The sequence below is a fragment of the Ambystoma mexicanum genome, chromosome 5p (assembly GCF_040938575.1).
Source record: "Ambystoma mexicanum isolate Mex_15411 chromosome 5p, UKY_AmexF1_1, whole genome shotgun sequence".
NCBI lineage: Eukaryota > Metazoa > Chordata > Amphibia > Caudata > Ambystomatidae > Ambystoma > Ambystoma mexicanum.
This window is the reverse complement of record NC_090930.1, coordinates 1,120,514,240-1,120,532,615: the sequence shown is the minus strand read 5'-3', so window position 1 is coordinate 1,120,532,615 and position 18,376 is coordinate 1,120,514,240.

The following is an 18,376-nucleotide window of genomic DNA, read 5'->3' as shown; positions in this document are numbered from 1 at the left end:
GGACACATTGGGTGTTCTTAGAACAGTTTCAACTTGACTGCGAACAATACGGACAGGTATAGTGTCCTTAGGACACCCCCATTTTCATTTATTTGCGTACATCCCGGACACCGCATGTGTTCTTAGAACAGTTTTAACTTGACTGCGAACAATACGGACAGGTATAGTGTCCTTAGGACACCTGCATTTTCATTTATTTCCGGACATCCCGGACACTGCGTGTGTTCTTAGAACAGTTTCAACTTGACTGCGAACAATACGGACAGGTGTAGCTGTAGGCTACACACCCAAAACTCTAGGCCTTGACCACAATGGGGACACCCCCATTCTCATTTATTTGCATACATCCCGGACACCGCGTGTGTTCTTAGAACAGTTTCAACTTGACCGCGAACAATACGGACAGGTATAGTGTCCTTAGGACACCCCCATTTTCATTTATTTGCAGACATCCCGGAGACCGCGTGTGTTTTTAGAACAGTTTCAACTTGACTGCGAACAATACGGACAGGTATAGTGTCCTTAGGACACCCCCATTTCGGTCGATTACAGACATCAAGGACAGTGCGGCTGTCCGCGGACACAGCAAACACAACAGCGGTGCCTACCACCCAAATAAATACAATTTTTTAACCATCTCTTACTCCCCCACCCTCCCCAAACACTGTTACAGGCCAACACACTTGCCAAAATCGTATTTCCCCACCATATGCCACTTAGCTGTCCGCGAATACAAGATGGCGGGCGTTCGCAAAAATCTGACGCACTCCACGCTCTTCACCATCCAATCAGCGGACAAGTCACATGTCCACGGACATGACGCAAGCCGATTAGCCAATCAGGACACTGTCCGCGCAGCGAACAGGGAAGTGTGTCCGCAGACCGGGCATAGATATCACTAATTCTTTCTGACCTACTTTTTGGTCATTTTTTAAAAAACTACTGGACGGATTTTCACCAAATTTACAAAAGCACGCTTTCGGGACCAAGCCACTGCTCCAGCCACAAATTTGGGGAAAATCCGTCCATCTGTTTGGGTTGTAGGCGTGAGCAAAGTTTTTTCCCCATTCAGTCTATGGGAAAAAAAGAAGTTTTGGGACCCCCCTATAATTTTGCCCCCCCTGGACCAAACCACACCAAACTTTGCAAAATTCAGAGTGGGCCATATACTTTTTTTACAAAGTTTGGTGAGGATTCGTCCAGGGGGAGCGAAGTTATAAGCCGCCCAAAAAGTGCTCTTCCTATGGAAACAGCAACTTAACCATAACTACTACCGTCCGTGGCCGTGTAATATATATATATATATATATATATATATATATATATATATATATATATGTAAATGGCACATTGTTTGCAGACACGTTTATAGCTCGGTGCAAGGACATTCCTAGTACTTTTTTATGGTGACATTGAGCCATATACATAGAGGCACTGATGGCCGATATAGGCAGCCATATTTGTAGGGGCACCAGTTCATATACTTGAAGCTATAGTTTATTCCACAAAAGATCTGATTTTGGAAAAAACAGAAAAAGACCCAAAATGTGGATTACGAAAACTTTCCTATGGCGGGGTATTTGCCCCACATTGCAATGATTTTACGACCAGCGCCCCATATAAAAGAGTGTGCATTACAAATGTGACCGCAGTACAAACTGTTTCAATTTGCTCGGTTTTAACGCATAAACAGTCCCCACTCGATATTGGTGTTGATGCCATTTTCTACAGAATCTAATCTAAATATCCATTTTTGTTCTGCTTTCCTCGTTATAAGATCTGTCTCTCCCTCTCACTGGTGCTTCAATGGTTTGAATTACAACCCAAAACATTTCGGATGGTTTGTGATTGAGTTTCACAAAATGTGACACCAAAGGCTTGTCATCTATTTTATTTTTTAAACACAACCTGTGTTCACAAATCCTTTGTGTGAGAAACCTGAGGGTATTCTCCGAAGTAGACCTCGGGAATCCCTTATTCAGGTGGCCAGGGAAGGGCTGCCGCTCTCAGATGCCAACCCTGGGGGTGGACGAGCGAGGCAGGATCTCCTGGGTAGGGGAGCATGGGGTTATGCTTAGGGGAATGCCCCAGGTGGGACGCTGTACTATACCAGAGAAAGGGACAAGGAAGACTAGGTCCTCAAGGCTTTTGTAGGCTGTATCAACTTGACCTCCATTCCACCTAAGGAATCTCCTTTTCTTGAATCCACCATCCACTCTGCATCTGGTGAATATATTAGACATCCTGTTGCACTTAGAAACCACATCCCTCAGAATCCCTGTTTCTCTATTTCATACTTGAATACTCCCAGTCATTCTTCTTCACGTCCCCTTGATTATTCGTTCCAGAACACCCAATCTACCTTGACAAAACCCTACCAATCCCGTCCCTCTTATCATTTCCTACATTCGCAACCTGCTCAGAAAAAACACTATCGTTCCCACAAACCCCCCTGTTCATGTTCTGACAATAAACCTGGTCATTCCCGTTTGTTCCACACAACCTACAAATCTCACCCTTCCGAACTTACCCAAAACCCTGGTAAAAGAACTATAATCCTATACAACACCTCTTCCTCTCTATACCACATAGGATATTTGAACACTCTAACCCCCCTCCCCCCGTTACAACACGAACACTGTTTTACCTCATGAAAGACAACAGACTTGTAATAAAACTGTTTACCTGGCATGTCCTGACACAAGGGTCAGGCAATTAACTTAAATCACACACACCTGACAGCCCTTTCTTTTCCCCACAGGGATAAAAGGTGGAGCAAGAAAGCACAGTATGAACAAGGCAGACCGCACAATGGCACAGCTATCCAGACCCGGCAATTCAAGAGTTGGATAATGACAGTGAATATCGAGAGTCTGATAAGGAGAGACACAACCTTGCCCTTTTTGACAAAACCCAGCAAAACCGCTGCAGAAGGAATCTTAAGTTTGAGGCCAATAGACCAAGTGTGTTGCAGCAGATGTCCATGGTACACGCAGCTTATTGACGCTGATAAGCCGGAGCGAGGGAGACTCCTGCTACTGTGGTACCAGCCTTGACTCCAGTTACTAGGAAAGCCAAGTGGTTCATCACAGCCAGTGAATCAAGCGGAGAGCTGATAAGAGACAGCCTGTGGTGAGTGAAAGTTGCAAAGTGGCAAGTTGATCCAAGTTCAAAGATTCTTTATGTATGGTGTGAGGGGTCAGTAATGCGAGGCGGACAACTGCTTTTGCTTTTTTCAGTGTTAGAGACTTTATTAATAACAAAATGTGCAAAGAAAAAAGTCTTGAGTCAGTTCTTGAGAGTTTCAAAAGAAAGAAAAGTTCACCAAAACAAAAATCGACTGTAACAGTTCTTTAGCTTTCTATTGAAAAGATTATCTTCCAATTCCAGCAAAGAGAACACTCCTGGATATCATTTTCCCAGGATGGTATTATCACAGTTCAAAGACAAAAGGACCACTTCTACTTCAGCAACTGTCCATATGTTTATAACCTCTGCAGCATCTTTAGTATAATGTGTCAGGATGCTTCTTTTTAGGGTGTTGCTTTCCTCTAGACAACCCCCTTCTACTACTGTTACTGTGGACGCAGGCTCCTTTGCTCCACAGTATGCCACTGGTTCAACGACCTTTAATACAATATTCACGGACAATATTATAGCCAACCACAGTTCTGATAGTTCTACTTCAACTTGGAACTTTAGGCAATTTAAAGACAAGACTCTTCGTCTCCACAGGTAGGCAATTCACTCTTCTTTCCATTGTTATAAGAAAAGGGCAGCCTCTTTGCCTCTTCTCTGTCTTACTGCCACCAGTATGATCTGCCTATGCTTCCAGACTGCTTCTCTCTCAACTTCAAAAGTCTCAGCATTCCGGATTGACATAACCTTCTTACAAGCACCCAGCTCCCTTCCCCAGCTTTATTCACACCTTCTTGGTTCCAGTAGCTACCCCAAAGCTGTATTGCCACTCTTCCAGCTTTGGCAAACCTTGTCACACTTGTATCAGAGGACACTGGACCTTTAACAACTGCAGGTGGTTAGATTTCAATAGGGCTTGTTTCACTATAGTAAGGATTTACGTACTGGCTTGGGTAATGCTGGTTCATCTCTTTAATTTAGCAATTTCAACATTTACAGAATACTTGTTCTGGATGTTATAAGGTTCAAGCTTCACAAGAGAAACAGATTTAGGTACACACGACTATTCTTTGATGGAGATTTTTAACTTTAAAGAACTGTACTGTAAGGACTTGCATTCCCTTTCATTAGCAAGGAGTCATACTTTGACTCTGATCAGGAATCACAAATGTTCACACGCGACCTCACTTTGATGTAATATTCCTCGTCACAGTTTGTGGAAGTCCGCTTTAACTTTCTTAATCAGAGACACGCAACCACTCCAGTAAAGTTATACACTTCAACAATGGGAAATGGAAAGCTTTTCGTTTACGCAAGCACTCTGACTTGCATTAGATGTGCGTGTGATGCATTTAGTTTGTTACTAGGACTTTTCCCAGCAACAAACAACTTCTACTCACTCCCACACTCTTACGCAAGTTACAATTGAGCTGGTAACAGTTACTGGCAAGGGTTTTTCAATGAACCTGAATACAGAGCTTCACTCACTGGCTCCAGAAACACTGTGGTTGTGGGCTGCTTCCACTTCCTGACTTCTCTTCCTTCTACTACTACTACTTTAGGCACTCTTGGGAACCACACCCCTCTGCAGCATGGGTGTCTCCGGTCTGGCCTCAACCACGGGGAGTCTCCTTCACTCCTCTTTCCCTCGGCTTGCTTCTGCACATGGGCCTCGTGTTGCAGCACAATCACTGCTCTGCAATTACAACCACTAAGAACACCTGGGAAGACCTTCCATCTTGACACGTCTCTCTCAGTGCAGCCACGGCAAGGCAGGGTTTGTGAACACAGGACCAACTCAGAACCTGAAGATGTAATCTGCTCTTCTTTCGTCCCAGCGTCCCTTTAGTGATCACACTTCCTCATGAACTGCCAGCCTTGTGCTCTTCTCCTTCTGCTACTACTGCAAAGCTTCCAGTACCTGCACCAGCTCATTCCTCCAGCTCTTCCTGCTGCAGCCGGGGGCAATTGATTTCAGGTGCAGGCCCTTAATGTTAATTGCCTCACCCTGGCAAAGGCTGTTGTCCTACTTGCCTGTCCTTCACTTACACATGCCTCCCCAGCCCACTTCTTCATCTCAGTCCCTGTGGTATTCTGGGACATGTAGTTCACTTGAGTGAAATTAGGTTTTCCCACTTCTTTTATACTTTTAAGGGTAGTTTTAATTCCCTTAGTATTTTTAGAAGAGGGATTGTGGGTTTCAATCTTATTAGAGACAGATGGTATAGAAAAGGCCACATTTCCGCCATTCCTTGTAGTATACCTTTGGTATTGAGGAAGATTTTTATTTTTAACCCTTTAAGTGCCACGGGTATTTCTCCCCATTGCCAGGGCCTTTTTTGGTGATTTCGGTATGTGGCCATTCAATGGCTTGTAACATTTTTGTTGCATGAGATATCTCGGCCAAATCTGGCTCCTTTTTTTCCCACATGTAGGCGGTCGTAACGCCACCCAGGAATCTTAGGTTGTTGTAGGGGGTTAGAGAAAATAAGCAAAAAGGGGGGAAAGTTTGGGTTTTTTCAAAAAATGCCAATAAAATGATGTACAAAGAAGCATGTGGTTTTTTCCTTGTAAGAGCTAGGAGCAAATGGTTTGCTGTGCTGAATTCCCCAATTTCCTGGCTTTCAAGAACAGGTTGAGTGGAAATGGAAAGAAAATATTTTGATGTGGTTATCAACTGTTTTGTGAGTGGTAGGCGATTTTGGCCATTTTTGCTGATTGGACATGCACGGACGGAATGGGAGAAAAGGGTAGGAAAGCCGAATTGGAGGACGGAAAGGCATATATTTCTGAAAAGTAGAAAAAATTCCAAGTTTAGGAAGGGGTGATTTGCGTAGGTCAGGCAAACACTAGGTAGGGGAAAATGCCATAGGTTTGGGGAAAAGCGGGAAAATGACCGAAAAAAAGGTATGTGTTGGACATGGTTGGCTTGGTATGGCAATGGCTTCTATGAATTTTGAGAAAAGCAATGCTCCGCTACATTCCCCCGACTCTTGCAGTTAGGAAAGCACACATTTTTTGTAGTGTTTTACAAAACAAGCAATACCACAAGCCAAACACTGAGCCATGGTACACAGGAGTTTTACGCTCACGGCCTGAACAGACGCACTTAGCATGTGTAAATCGGGAAAACCAATATGGTGAGGAACGGCAAGCATACATTTTTTGAAAGAGCACAGGCAGACCTTTTCAAGGGTAGGTGACTTGTGCAGGTTACAAAAGTGTATGGTGCCTAAACCAGCGACTAAATGTAGGTCACATTTGGGAAATGAAAGGGTTTTGTGACAAAGGGCACCAGCAAATGGGTCAAAACGTTATGAAAACCACACAAACACAACACATGGCCTACCGTCCCGCGTTCCCACAGGTGTCCCGATGAAAACAGTACCTCACATGTATGGGTGCACCTACCTGGACGCCAAGGGGAAAGCCTAAAACACAAGTAACCCCAAGTCTGTTTTCAGACGCTCTGCCGACCGGCACACCATACAGATATGGGCCTCAGGTGTCCAAGCCACCAAGGAAAACAGGGAACCCCATGCATTTCCAAAAAGAGGACACCCGTGGGAATCCGCAGAGGTATGATTTGCGCAAATCGCCCCAGAATTTATTACCCAGACACCCCGCAAAGTCCGAAATGTGGGAAAAAAAACGCATTTTCTGCACATTTCGCTCGGCTCACCCATCGAAACACGCCCCCAACAACACATGGCCTACCGTCCCGCGTTCCCACAGGTGTCTCGATGAAAATGGTACCTCACATATGTGGGTGCACCTACCTGGGCGCCAAGGGGAAAGCCTAAAACACAAGTAACCCCAAGTCTGTTTTCAGACCTGAATTTCAGATGCTCTGCCGACCGGCACACCATACAGATATGGGCCTCGGGTGTCCACGCCACCAAGGACAACAGGGAACCCCATGCATTTCCGAAAAGAGGACACCCGTGGGAATCCGCAGAGGTATGATTTGTGAAAATCGGCCCAGAATTATTACCCAGACACCCCCGCAAAGTCCGAAATGTGGGAAAAATCCCACATTTTTCACTTTGTCGGGGGTTCTGGGTAAAACATTCTGGTCCGCTTCGCGCAAGTTGGACCTCTGTGGATTCCTACTGGTGCCCTCTTTTCAGAAATGCATGGGGTTCCCAGTTTTCCTTGGTGGCTTGGACACACTATGCCCAAATCTGTAGGTTATCTCTGCAAACCCTTTTGTGGTTACCAGTGGGTTAGCCTTTTCCCTTTACGGCTAGATTGGTGAACCCACACATGTGAGGTACCGTTTTCGTTGGGACACCTGTGGGAACGCAGGAAGGTATGACATCTGTTGTTGGCAGCGTGTTTCGGTGGTTGAGCAGAGTGAAATGTCTGGAAATTGTGTTCTTTACCCCCAAATTTGGACTTTGCCGGGGGTTCTGGGTAGTAGATTCTGGGCCGATTTGCGCAAATCAGACCTCAGTGGATTCCCACGGGTGTCCTCCTTTCAGAAATGCATGGGGTTCCCTGTTTGCTTTGCTGGCTTCGACACCCTATGCCCAAATCTGTAGGTTGCCCACATGAACAAAATGGGCAGTGGCTAAAGGCTTGGGGTCACCAGTGGGTTACCCTTTTCCTTTTGCGACCTCGGTAGGTGCACCCACACATGTGAGGTATGTTTTCATCAGGACACGTGTGGGGACGCAGGAAGGTAGGCCGTGTGTTGTTGGCGGTGTGTTTCGGTAGGTGGCCAGAGCGAAATGTCTGAGAATTGTCTTCATTTCCAGCCAATTTCAGAGACATTTCCCTGTGACCACTCATCGAAACACGTCGCCAACAACAGATGTCATACCTTCTCGCGTTCCCACAGGTGTCCCGACGAAAACGGTACCTCACATGTGTGGGTGCAGCTACCGGGGGCGCAAAAGAAAAAAGGGTAACCCACTGGTAACCCAAAGCCTTTCGCACAGCCCATTTTGTTCATGTGGGCAACCAACAGATTTGGGCCTAGGGTGTCGAAGCCAGCAAGGAAAAAAGGGAACCCCATGCATTTCCCAAAAGAGGACACCCGTGGGAGTCCACAGAGGTCTGCCTTGCGCAAATTGCCCCAGTTTTTATTAGCCACAATCCCCGACAAAATGTGATATTTGGTGGGGAAAAAATACAATGTTCACTTTGTCTGGGGTTCTGGGTAATAAATTCTGGGCCGCTTCGCGCAAATCAGAACTCTGTGCATTCCCACGGGTGTCATCTTTTGGAAAATGCATGGGGTTCCCCGTTTTCCTTGCTGGCTTTGACACCCTAGGCCCAAATCTGTAGGTTGCCCACATGAAGAAATTGTGCTGTGGCGGAAGGCTTGGGGTTACCAGCGGGTTACCCTTTCCCTTTTGCGCCCCCAGTAGATGCACCCCCAGTAGATGCACCCACACATGTGAGGTACGGTTTTCTTCGGGACACCTGTGGGAATGCGAGAAGGTATGACGACTGTTGTTGGCGACGTGTTTCGGTGAGTGGACACAGGGAAATGTCTCTGAAATTGGCTGGAAATGAAGACAATTCTCAGACATTTCGCTCTGGCCACCCACCGAAACACACCGTCAACAACACATGGCCTACCTTCCCGCGTCCCCACACGTGTCCCGATGAAAACGGTACCTCACATGTGTGGGTGCACCTACCGGGGGCGCAAAAGGGTACCCCACTGGTAACCCCAAGCCTTTCGCCAATGCCCATTTTGTTCATGTGGGCAACCTACAGATTTGGGCCTAGGGTGTCAAAGCCAGCAAGGAAAACAGGGAACCCCATGCATTTCCCAAAAGAGGACACCCGTGGGAATCCACAGAGGTCTCCCTTGTAGGTGCCTTGTAGGTGTAGGTGGGAATCCACAGAGGTCTGCCACATGTGTGGGTGCCCCTGTAGGTGCACCCACACATGTGAGGTACCGTTTTCATCGGGACACGTGTGGGGACGCGGGAAGGTAGGACATTGATGTGCCATTCTGGCGCCGGGGTGCCCAAACCTTACTGTCCCACCCACTGGGGGGCCTGTCCCACCATTTTTGGGGGCCCTCTCCCCCCCACCCCAAATGGAGGGGGGTGTACCTCACGCAGCCGTTTGTAGGAGGCCCAGGAAGGACTGCATGAGGTGCCCCCGCCACCCATTTGGGGTGTGGCAGAGAGGGCCCCCATAAAGTGTGGGACAGGCCCCCCAGTGGGTGGGGCAGTAAGGTTTGGGCACCAGGGGGCCAGAATGGCACACCAATGTGCCCCTCTGCGCCAAGGCAAGTTTTGTAAACAAAGAAAAAATTGGAAAATGGTGGAACGCACTTTAGGGGGGGGCTGTGGGGCAACCCAAAGGGACGGGGAATTTTCTAATGGGACGGAGTAGTGACCCTGTCTCCCCGACCCACAATGGAGTGGGTGCCAAGTCATGCAGCCCTCCCTGGGACCAGATATCTGCTCCTAGGAAGGGACGCCTGAGCCCAGGGAGGAGCACAGGACAGCCCCCCAACTTATCTGCCCCTGGGGAGGGCTATATGAGATGGGCCGCCCCTCCAATTGGGGTAGGGGTGGAGAGGTGCACCCCCCTTCACATTAGAAAATTCCACGGCGGTGTGGGGGGCCCCTCTGCCCGTACTAAAGGGCAGCCTGCCATTTTAAATTATTTTCTTTGTTTACTATACCTGCCTTGGCGCAGAGGGGCACATTGGTGTGCCAATCTGGCACCAGGGTGCCCAAACCTTACTGCCCCACCCACTGGGGGGCCTGTCCCACCATTTTTTGGGGCCCCCTCCCCACCACCCCAAATGGATGGGGGGTGTACCTCACGCAGCCGTTTGTAGGAGGCCCAGGAAGGCCTGCATGAGGTGCCCCCGCCACCCATTTAGGGTGCAGGGGGAGAGGGCCCCCAAAAATGATGGGACAGACCCCCCAGTGGGTGGGGCAATAAGGTTTGGGCACCCCGGCGCCATATTGGCACACCAATGTGCCCCTCTGCGCCAAGGCAAGTTTTGTAAACAAAGAAAAAAATGAAAAAGGTACACTACACTTTAGGGCAGGCTGAGGGGCACCCTAAACTGCCAGGTAATTTTCTAATGTAATAGGGGGTGACCGTCTACCCCCCACACCAAATGCAGGGGGGCATCTCATTCAGCCCTCCCTGGGGGCAGATAAGAGGGGGGCATCTCATGTAGCCCTCCCTGGGGTCCGATGCCCCTTCCTAGGAGCAGATATCTGCCCCCAGGGAGGGCTACAAAGGGTGCCCCCATTTCCCCTTGGGGTGAGGGGGAGAGGGCCACCCCCCTTTTCTGTAAAATATATCTCTGGTGGCTAGTGGCCCCCCACTTCCACCCAAAATTCCCTTGTTTTATTTTTATTTTTTATTTTGCCCCCTTCCCTGGGGGCAGATGATCAGCCATCTAACCCCAGGGTTGTAAACATATGTGCCCCCATGCTTTGGGAGCCAGGGTGCGAGGGCTGCTTTCTGTAAGCAGCCTCACCCCCCCCCGCATTCAAAGACATCCCTGGTGTCTAGTGGCCATTGCTGTCCGCACATCAAACGCCCTGCGCCCGCTCCGCGGGCAGCAATGCTGTCACACAGGGTGTCCTTGGAAAGGGGAGAATCTCCCCTTTCCAAGGACACCCTTTCCGAAAAAATCTCTAGGGCCCCCAAACCCCCCCCTTCCCATCACTATTTTACCCTTGTTTTTTTATTTTTTTTACACCCTTCCCTGGTGGCAGATGATCAGCAATCTGCCCCCAGGGGGGGCCTAACCTGCAGGCCCCATCCTTTGGGGGGCCTGCACACATCTTCCTGGTGGCCCTCTCCCCCACCCACAAATGGATGGGGGCCACCTCATGTACTCCTGCCTGGGGCAGAAATCTGCCCCCAGGGAGGGCTACAAGGGGTGGCCCCCCTTTCCACTTGGTGTGGGAGGGGGAGGGCCACCACCCCTTTCAGGGGTGGGCAAAAAAAAATCCTGTGTCCCCCCACCCCACCGCCCATGTCATTAAAAATGTTTATGCCCCCTCCCCTGGGGGCAGATGGTCTCCTGTCTGCCCCCAGCGGTCTTTATATCTGTGCCCCCATGCCTTGGGGGCCAGGGGGGCAAGGGCTGCTTACTGTAAGCAGCCCCCACCTCTCCCCCGCATTCAAAGACATCCCTGGTGTATAGTGGGCATTGCTGCCCGTGCATCCAGCGCTCTGCACCCGATCCGCGGGCAGCAATTCTGTCACAAAGGGTATCGTTGGAAAGGGGAGGATCACCCCTTTCCAACGATACCCGCCTCGATCTCCGACTTGAAATACAGCCGGAGATCGAGGCGGAGAAAGGTGAACGCTCACCTTCTGTTTTCACCGCAGCAGCCCGAAATGGCTGCTGCGGTGAAAATTACTTTCACGCCGACATGCTTTACGCACGCCACCGTGAAACCCAAGGTAATCTTGCCCCCTGGCAGTGAGGGGGGTCCTCCCCCTCACATAGCCCGGGGGTTGGATTACAGTTTTGCTCGATTCCTGCGTTGCAGGGATCGAGCAAAGCAGAGTGCCAAAACCGACGAGCCAGCTCGTCGGTGGCAACCTGGAGCCGTTTCCACTGACGAGCCGGCTCGTCGGTGGCACTTAAGGGGTTAAGGATACAAAAGATGTGTTCTTTTATTATCATATGTTGTAGGGTTACAACCTTAGCATTTACCATTTTAGTTTTGTTAGGAGGTTGAGATATGCTAAAATGACAATAAGCCATAAAAACTTCTGGCATGGTGGTAACAGTATCCCTCGCAGAGGAAAAATACTATCTCATTCTACGGAATCTCCTCAGTACCCTGGGCCCTGTCTGCACCCAGGTGATCTTCCTGCAGTACACCACACCAGTATTGGGATCAGGAAGCTTCTGCCCTCAACTGCCCACCTGGGAGGAGACTATAGGCAGAGATTTGGTGAGGGATCTGCAGGATTCCTCACCTAGGTGTGTTCCACACAGGGTTTTGTTGATGTTTTTTGTTTCTGTACGCTTATCTTATCGCCAACCTTTGTTTTGTCAATTCAGAATCCTTTGCTCATGTACAAATATAAAGATACATTTGCTTCATAAAAATTGAATATCTGGAGTTTGGCTGATCCGAGTTTCAAACTGCTCATGCACAAATTCAAGTTTAGTGGAGCGCTGTGCTGAATATCTTGAAATTCAATGTGAACAATTTCGAAATATGCTTCTCAAAGACATGTTTTTGGGAGCTCTAGGAAAACATTTTTTTTTTCTTCCTTTTCCTACATGAAAACATTCATCAGTGTGTACAAAATCTTTCATGATTGTTAGGATGTGGCTAGAACAGTTGCTTGCCAATTTTGGTGAATTTTTATGGACGAGGTTAAAAAATAAAGGGAAAATTGTAGTTAATTAATATGTTGCATTCAGCAATTTTGATTAAAAGCTCAGTGAAAAAACAGAGTTGTTATGGTTGCAGACTGGTTTCAATTGACGTTCAACACAAAAAAAAGCAAACATGCAGTGTAAAAAAAAGTAAGAGTTGATTTTCCATGTTTCTGCACACAGTGTGAGAAGTCATGTGCAGTGCCTGATGGTGGCTGTGTTATTGTTCCTTTAGCAACAATAACTAAAAAATGTGTGAGGGGTTATTGTTTTGCAAAGTATCCATAATGTCCCAAGAGTGAAAGTGAGAGTAATGTAATGTGAGCGATCAGAGTTTATGCTAATTATATCTGAAAGTGTGTTTTTGATTGGCAGGTTTTTACTTTTAATTATTTTATGAAGGAGCACATGGTCATTCGGTGTATGGACTTCATAGCACATGGTTAATGTGTTCCTTTGGTGTGTGTTCTAACTAGTTACTTTTAATTAAGGTGATTATGTATTTTGTTACTAAGGTGATTATGTATTTTGTTGTTGTATTAAGTTGTGTTTATAAAACTTTAAATGTTTAATGACTATATTGTGTTTTATTTTGTCTTTAGAAGACTTCTTGGAAGTGGGCACGCAAGTTTATTTGAAATTGTTGAGAAATGAAACGGGTTTTGTGTAGATGAGCTGTTGTATGGGTACTGTGGCATTTTCGTGCTTGTGTTATATTTACTTAGAAACTGTCTTTTTTGTTTAATTGTAAGGTTATTGATTATGTATTTGATTAGCAGTTATTGCATCATCATACCCTTTGCAGAATCTTATAGAAGACTTTGGGGCGTTTTCTGAGTATTGTAAGGAACTCATGGTGGCAACAGTAAAGATCACCGTTCAATGGTGTTTATTAAACTGTATAAATGGGTTGGGAAAACGTCTAATCTAAATCTAAGATGGGAGCAAGCTACGACCATCAAAATAAAATAAGCCAGTCCTAGTGGCGTCTTGTCAAATAAAAGGGCCCATACTAAAAAAAAAACTATTGCTAAGCCTTATAACTAAATACAGAGAGTGTGGGATAAGGTTCTTGTGAAAGAAAGAAGTGTTCACAAATAATAAATCTGGATGTAGTAGCCGGGGGTCTCCCTTCCCCACATTTTTAGCACAGGAAAGGGGGGATTCTGGAGCAAAGCACACACTCGCGCTTTTGTCAGCACAAGCCTACAGTTCCATTCTCTGGTACCAGGACCTCTGCCGGGTAAGTTTCTTTTCTAGAAAAAGTCTCTTGTCTCCAAGAACTTGCTGCATACCAAAATAACAAACAAAGAGTACCTTTATTTATTTTACATTTTTAAAGCGCTCACACAGCCCACAGGCATCGAGGCGCTGTTACAAGAATTGTTTGTTTTTGAATGCGTATTTGTTTTTTTTTTTTTTTTGTTGTCTTAGTTGCATATTTATAACGCGCTTAAACACCCAGAGGTTTCTAAGCGCGGACCCGGGGATCGAACCTGTGTTGCTTCGTGTCGTCTTCCTTCCAAGGCGTGCACGTTGCCGCTGAGCTATCCTCCCGGGACAGTAGACTTAGTAATATCAGGACCATCGGTAGTTCTATATCTTACTTTCGAGGGCCTGGCGTGTTCCAAATAACAAAACAAAACAAAACGTTCCTTCTAACGATTTTACTTGGGTGACGATTCGCCACCCCGTGTACCCCTCTTCCAGGCTCCGGCCTTCCTTTAAAATGTTAGCCTCCTTCTGCCTGGTTCACTATGGCTTGTATTTCAAAACATTCTTCTCCATCACATTCACAATTCTCAACCTCTTTTCAACAATTCACTGTGAAACTCCCTTTCACGAGTCCACCCTTGTCAACACATAAATGTTCCTTGAGGCATTAGGATTCGCCCCTTCTTATCGGCATCCCTCCTTCGGGTTCACTCTTGCCAATCTTTTCTCTCACCATGCGGCATTCATTACCCTTAGCTTTTCATGACTTTACAGTCAAAGACTTTCGACTGTACAGCGGGTTTTGCTAGACCTCTCTATGACCACTTTGACACTATTCTCACGGCCTTCACATAGCCTTCTGGAACGGGTAGTTTCAACAAAGATGGAGAACCAAATTAGAGTCTCTCGCCGAACACCCATGTGGTGTCGGACCCCTTTCAGCTGGCTTTCCCCTTACGACCTTCACGGTTCTTTGAACTTTCTTCAGTTTGCAACTTTCATTCAACAGTTTGGTTTCTTATCGGTTCTCCCCTCGACTCACCGGCTGTGATGACCACTTGCTTTTCCTTGTATCAGGATTCAAGGACGGTACCACGGTAGCAAGCGGCTTCTGCTCTCCTGCTTATCACCATAGACGCGCTCCGTGTACCTTTGACATCTGCTGCAGCACACGTTAGTCTTTGTTCACGGTCTTGCGATTTCTTCCACAGAGGAATCGCGGGTCTGGGTTGGAAAGGGCAACATTGCTTCTCTCCCTGTCACTCTCTCGGCTCTCGCCGCCTTTTTCCTCGCCTTGAACTGCCGCCCTGGAAAAGCTCTCTCGTTGTGCAGTCTGCCTTCCCCTGCTGCTCTTGTGCTCCACCTTTTATCCCTGTGCGGAGGAGAAAGGGCCGTCTGGTGTGTGATTCTGGTTAATTGCCTGATTCTGCCTGACTCTTGTGTTGGGACATGTCAGGTAAACAGTTTTACCATTAGCCCATTGTCGGTTACCGTGCAATCAAGTGCTTGTGTTGGAAAAAGAGGGTGGTAGGACTTTTGAGTATCCTATGGGGTAGGATAGAGAAAAGGTGCTGTAAAGGAGTATAGTCCTTGTGCTAGGGTTTTGGGTAAGTTCGGAAGAGTGAGATTGGTAGGGGTTGTGGAATTAACGAAAATTATCACTTTTTATTGTGACCTGAACAGGGGAGATTGTGGGAATGGTAGTGTGTTGTCAATGCCGTATACTGGGGTTTCGGGAGAGAACAATCAGATCGACGTGAAAAGGAATGACCGGGAGTATTCGGGGAGGTAACAGGAAAACAAGGATTCTGGGAGTTGTGGTTTTTGAGTGTAATGGGGTGTTTGGATTTTAGTAACGGAACTTCTTTGGTTGGAAGGGAGGTGGATGATGAATAACCAAAGCAAGCTTCAGGGTCTTTATCCCTGGTAGAATATTGCGCCTCTCCTGGGGTATTCCACCAAGCATAACCCCGGGCGCCCATACCCAGGTGATCCTCCCTCGCTCGTCTGCCCCCAGGGTTGGGATCTGAGAGTGCCAGCCCTTTCCCGGCTGCCTGAATTAGGGATTCTTGAGGTCTACCTGGACGAATACCCTCAGGTTTCTTACAGTACACTGGTAAAAGTGTGGTATTACTGGCAACAACAGCTATTTGCCGGTGTGTTACCAGCAGATTAGAACTGGTAATACCAATACCAAACGGAAACAAACTGCAGGTAACACCAGCGCCGGTAATACCAGGACCACCTTGTTTTTTGCATTCAAAGGACTCTGATTGAAGCCCTTTTGGGTTGTTGTTTTTAGAAACTACAAAAACCAAGAGGCTTTAGAGGCCGGCATGAAGTGTCGAAGTTGTCCTACGCGGGTTGAGCAAAACCCCTCGTACACTCGAAAGTCTGACACATTGAGGAAAACTGAGTGAACTGTGAAATTGGCAAATGTGAACCCAACTGAAGGATGCCTACAAATCATAGTAACCAGTGACATAGCCAACCAGGGGGCGCAGAAGCACGGAAGCCTGATCCGACATCTACTCTAATCAGGCTGTCTCAAACAAATGAAGATCAGGGTTTACTACAATTTACCAAGCCCTCACTGAACCTTTCTGCTCTTTAACTCTCAAGGCACCACCGGACCAAGTTTCTTCAGGAACCCCTGTCTCTTTCCATAAGAACGCACGTCATGGTTCCCCACCGTGTGTGCGCCATCATGGCCTCCAGTCTACTCTACCTCTTACGCGGTGGAGCTCGCTTGCGTTCCTCTGCTCCTGTGTCTCACACTTTGCCTGCACTAGTTCTTACTGTGTCTCGCCTTCCTGTGCTTCCATGTTGCTCGGCTTTCTCGAGCCCTTGCTGCGTCGGACCCGATCAGCACACTGGCTGGCTGCTTTGCCTCCTCCATCTGGGCTCTTAAGCTTTGTCAGTCCCGATCAGCGCACTGGCTGGCTGCCTTGCCTCCTCCATCTGGGCTCTTAAGCTGTGTCAGTCCCGATCAGAGCACTGGCAGCTGCCCTGCCTCCTCCATTTGTGCTCTTGAGCTGCGTCGGACCAGATCAGAGGCTGACCGGCCCCCGTAGGGGGCGCTAGAGGGACAGCCTACATAGCAGGCTGTCCCCTCTGGCCACCCGCTTCCGGGGGTTGGTCTACCCTCTACTCTTCCTCCTTCTAGGCGGAAGAGGCGTCCCCAGGGACCGGGCTTCCGGTCGGGTTTCTCGCTGGAGGCACTTATAAGGGCGGGAGCTGCGGGCAATCAGTCTTTTAGCCCAGCAGCTCCCGCCGTGTGATGATCTCCTGCGGTTGTCGCAGCAGATTGGTAAGTAAGGGGGGGGAACAGGGGCCCGCTCGCTGGCTGCCGCGTCAGCTTGAGCGGGCCTCAATCAGTCAGGGCGGTTAAGGCGGGTGGGGGCATGGGTCTGCTCGCCGGCTTGCCCGTCGGTTAGAGCGGACCCGACTTGAGCAAGGGGTAGTGCTATTACCGTTTTCCTCACGGCTGCATCGGACGTTAGGTGGCCGTCCGGGCCACAGGGCTGGGATCGAGAGGAGTGATTTGTTTATCGGATGGCCTGTTCTGTTCACGATGCAAAGGGGATGCCGTTTGTTTTCATATCATGGCCGCTGTGCCGAGATTGTGTTTTTTCTGTATTTTCGCTGGGGCGTTGAGTCATGGCCGCCGTGCCCTTGCTTTTTATAACGTGTGCGTTTTGTTGGAAGTCGATTTATGGCCGCCGTGCCATGCGTTGTGTTTACATGTGCATGTTGTAGTTGTATATAGGTTTAACACCGCGTAGGTTGGTATCAAGGGCATGGATTCATGGCCGCTGCGCCGGGTGTTTTGTCTATAAATGCATTTTCGTTGATTCCGCACCGTGTATGTATCAGGGGCGGTGATTCATGGTCGCCGTGCCATGCGTTTTTGTATTATGGGTGCATTTCTTGATGTTTCATCCTTCGAGGTCGATAAATGAGGACCACACACCGTGGTAATAATAAGCAGCGCTCAGATACCCGAGGGTTCGTAGCGCTATATAAATGCCGGATTATTTTAAATGTTTAATGGCCGGGTAGGGTCGCGATCAGCGAGGACGCGATGGCCGTCAAGTGGCATAGCAGGTAGAGCACGGGCTTTGATATCCGCGCAGAGCCCGCTAACGCGGGTTCTGGTCTCGGCAGGGGCCAGGCTCAATCTTTCGTCCTACGGGGTCGATGAATGTGTGCCACACACCGTGGTTTGTGGTGGGCAGCGCACGGACAACTGAGGGTTCGTAGCACTGTATAAGTACCAAAATATTTAGTATGTGGGGGAGGGGGGTTACACTGTATATCTCGAGCGCCTGAATCCGCATGCCCCTCCCCCCCGTTCGTAATATGCCGCACGTAGTTATTCTATATGTGCGTTTGTGTGTATAATGTGTTTTCAGCGGCAACGCGCTTATCTTGTAAACACGACAGTTTGATCCCTTGGACATCCGTGCTGAGCCTGCTGACGCAGGTTTCGAATCCCGGCAGGCCCGAACTCAGCAGTCCATCCTTCCGGGGTCGATAAATGAGCACCACACACCGGGGGTAAAAATAAGCAGCGCTCGGATACCTGAAGGTTCTTAGCGCCATATAAGTACTAAATTATTATTAATTAATCTAAAAATCGCCATAGAAGCAACCAACGAGCACGTGCATGTTAAATGC